Source organism: Orycteropus afer, unplaced genomic scaffold (genome assembly GCF_000298275.1).
Source record: "Orycteropus afer afer isolate SDZICR_OR568_19922 unplaced genomic scaffold, OryAfe1.0 scaffold00077, whole genome shotgun sequence".
Taxonomy (NCBI): domain Eukaryota; kingdom Metazoa; phylum Chordata; class Mammalia; order Tubulidentata; family Orycteropodidae; genus Orycteropus; species Orycteropus afer.
This window is the reverse complement of record NW_006921664.1, coordinates 540,733-545,008: the sequence shown is the minus strand read 5'-3', so window position 1 is coordinate 545,008 and position 4,276 is coordinate 540,733.

Below are 4,276 nucleotides of genomic sequence, written 5' to 3'. Positions count from 1 at the left end.
AATATTGTTCATAAACACAATTCAAATGCATCTATCCTTCTGTACTCATCCTTATATATTGTCCAGCTTTCTCATGCATATGAAAAAGGCTTGAGTCAGGCATACCTTAGTCTTCAAAGTGACATCTTTGCATTTTAATATGGTCTTTTTAAAAGGGACTTTTGCAGATGTTTGCCCAAAACAATATATTGTTTGATTTTTTGACTGCATCTTCTATGGGTGTTGATTGCAGATCTATGTAAAATGAAATACATGCCAATTTCAATATTTTCTCCATCTATCCTGTTTCTTATTGGTCCAGTGGTAGGAATTTTTGTTTTCTTTATTTTAAGGAGTAATCCATATTGAGACTGTAGTCTTTGATTTTCATCCGTAAGTGCTTCAAGTCATCTTCACCTTCAGTAAGTAAGGTTGTGTCATCTTCATATTGCAGGTTGTTGAGTCTTCCTCTAATCCTGATGTAATATATTCTTTCTATAGGCTAGCTTCTCAGATTATTTTCTCATCATGCAAATTAAATAAGTATTGTGAAAGGAGACAACCTGATGTACACCTTTCTTGATGTTAAATGATGAAGCATCTCCTTGCTTTGTTTGAATGACTCCCTCTTGGTCTATATGCGGTCCCTTGTGAGCACAATCAAGTGTTCTGGAACTCATCTTTTAAATATTACCTATAATTTTTTATGATCCACACAGTTGAATTCATTTGCATAGTCAATAAAACACAGCTATACATCTTTCTGGTAGTCTTTACTTTAGCCAAGATCCATCTGACATCAGCAGCAATATACTCTGTTCCACATCCTCATCTGAATCTGGTTTAAATTTCTGGCAGTTCTCTGTATATGTACTACTGAAAATTCTTCTGAATTATTTCCAGAAAAATTTGATATTCATCTGGGAGCTCTGGTAGTGTTATGATATTAGTCATATTGTTTGATAATTTCAGTGTTCTGTTGGATCACCTTTCTTTGGAATGGGGGAATATATGGATTTCTTCCAGTCAGTTGGCCACATAGCTGTCTTCCAGATTTCCTGGCATAAAAGAGTGATTGCCTCCAGAGCTGCATCCATTTGTTGAAACATCTTAATGTGTGTTCCATCAATTCCTGGAGACATGTTTTTTTGCCAATTCCTTCAGTGCAGCTTGGACTTCTTCCTTCAATAACATCAGTTGTTGATGATATGCTATCTCCTGAAATACTTGAACATCAACCAATTATTTTTGGTAGTGTTACTCTGTGTATTTTTTCCATCTTTCTTTTTGTTTGTTTTTCAATTTTTATTGTAATTTCAGTTAAAAATTATAGAAAAAATTCATTCTCCATACAGCAGTTCACAAATATTTTGTCATATGACATTGACTGCAATTTCTCACAATGCAACAGCTCCCTTCTCACCTCCTCCTCATAGTTACTTCTTCCCTGTGTCCTTCACCTCCCATGCACTCTTGTTCCCCAAGCTGTCTTCCTGTGCATACACATCCTTCTATTCTCCCATGATTGATCTCTTCAAGGAGTGTATCCATGTAATGTAAATGTTCAGCTCATATGCTTGTCTTTTATTTGGAGGGAACCCACAGGAGTGAGTTCAATTCCAGACCAGAAGTACAGCTAAGGGCCATAGTCTCAGGGGTTCCACCAAGTTCTATCAGACCAGCAAACCTGTTTTATATATATTTATAATTATGAGCATTGTTCCACATTATTCTCCCACTCTATCCGGGATCTCCTACATAGATCCCACAAACATTGGTTGACAGTGGTAGCCAGGCACCATCTAGTTCTTCTGGTCTCATAGTCATATAGGCTGAGGATTGTGTGGTGCATCAGTCCCTTCGACTCATTGTTTCCATGTATTTTTGGTTTTCTTTATTATTCTTTGCTCTGGATGATGAGAGACACATCACTGCATCTAGATGGCCACTTGCAAGCTTTTAAGATCCCAGTAGCTACTTGCCAAAGTAGGATGTGGAACAATGTTTGTTTGTAGCATTTTATGCCAATTGAGCTTGATGTCCCCTGTGACCATGGTCCTGAGCCCCCAGGTCCATCTTCTCACTCCCTCCAGGCAGCTGGCTGTGACAAAGAAGTGACTACAACCTTGTCCTTTGTCAGATCTACTATATACCTGGATGTTCTTAAAGAACATACAAATACACTTGAAGAAACATTGTCTGCCAACCCTATACATGGTCATGGTCATGCTCCCCACTGCATTAGACATACCTTATCATCCAGTCTCTCTACTCATCTATCCACCTGTAGATCAATGTTTCCTCTCACTGACAATACAGTAATGTGTGTGCAAAAGAATTCATCTCTGTTATCTATACCTCCCATACACCTCTCGATATGTTCCTCTTCTTCAATGCCACTGTGTTGATCACTCACATTTGGTATATTGCCCTTCCCTTCACCTTAATCAATACTTGTCTCTATCTATGAAGGTGTGTTCCCTTCCCTCCCCTCCCACTCCTGGTAACCAAAAAAAGAAAGTTTCCTTCCATATAAAACATTCCTTGACTTTTTTTACAATAGTGAACAAATACAATATTTGTTCTTCTGTGATTGACTTATTTCACTCAGCATAATGTTCTCCAAGTTCATCCATGTTTTGTGATATTTTACAGATTCTACATTATTCTTTAGGTTTGCATATTACTCCATTGTGTGTATAAGCAATCTCCATAGTTTTGCTTATCTAGTCTTCTGTTGATGAGCACGTAGGTTGTTTCCATCTTTTTGCTATTGTAAATAGTGCTGCGATGAATATGAGTTTGCATGTATCTGTTCTTGTCCTGGCTCTCACTTCTTTAGGATATATACCTAGTAATGGAATTGCTGGATCAAATGGTATTTCTAATTCCAACTTTTTAAGGAATTGTCATACTGCTTTCCACAGTGGTTGTATCATTTTACAGTCCTACCAGCAGTGTATGAAAGTCACAATCTCTCCAAATCCTTACCAGTATTTATTATATTCTATCTTGTTGAACTTTGTGACTAATGCTGGGGCAAGATGATATCGCATTTTTGTTTTGATTTGAATCTCTCTAATGACTAAAGATCTTTAAACATTCATTCATGTGTTTTGTTTTTGGCTGCCTAAATATCCTCTTTGGTGAAGTGTCTATTCATGTCCTCTGCCCATTTTTTAATTGGATGATTTGTCTTTTTGTTGTTGAGGTGTTGGAGTTTTCTATAAATTTTAGAGATAAGTCCCTTGTCAGATATGTTGTGGCCAAATATTTTTCCCAATCTGTAGGTTCTCTTTTGAAGAAAGATTGAAGAAGTCTTTGTTGTTGTTGTTAGTCTGACCTGACTCATAGCGACCCCTCCTTGGGTTTCTGAGCTGGTATCACTACGGAAGTAGATTACCTAACCTTCCCTCTGAGGAGTGGCTGGTGGGTTTGAACCATCAGCCTTCTGGTTAGCAATCCAGTGCCTTAGGCACTATGCTACCAGAGCTCCTGGAAAAGTCTTTGGCAGCACATAAAAATTTAAAATTTAAAATCTCCCATTCATCTAATTTCTTTTCTGCTGTTTGTGCAATTTGGGTTATGATTGATAGTCCATTTATGCCATATATTAAGGCCCCTAAATTTGTTCCTACTTTTTTCTAGAGGAACCGTATAGTTTTAGGTTTCACATTTAAGTCTTAGATCCATCTGGAGTTTGTTTTTGTGTATGATGTGTGGTACAGATCTTGTTTCATTTTTCTGCAATTGGATATCCAGTTTTGCCAGCATAATTTGTTAAACAGACAATCTTTTCCCCATTTAATGGACTTCAGCCCTTTGTCAAAGATCCGCTGACCATAGGTCAAGATCTATTTATGGGTTCTCAATTCTATTCCATTGGTCTATGTGTCTGTCATTGTACCAATAACAGGCAATTTTGACCAGTGTGGCTGTATAGTGGGTTTTGAAATCCAGGAGCATAAGACCTCCTACTTTGTTCTTCTTCTTCTATAGTGCTTTGCTTTTCTGAGGTCTCTTTCCTTTCCATATCATTAAAGAAAGATGGTGGGGATAGAGGTTTTGGTAACATGGCAGAATAGGCAGACTACACAGACTCTCTTTAACAAAGAAAAGGGAAACCAATTAATACAGATACAGAAGATCTGCTGGAGCCCTGAGCTTGGAAAGGAAGGATACAGAAGTGGACTAAACTCCAACTAGTAGAAGAACCTGCATGAAAATACTGATAAATGAGATATATGGAGCTGCAGTCTGTCAGTAATCCTGATTGCAGGAATAGCTTGGATATCAC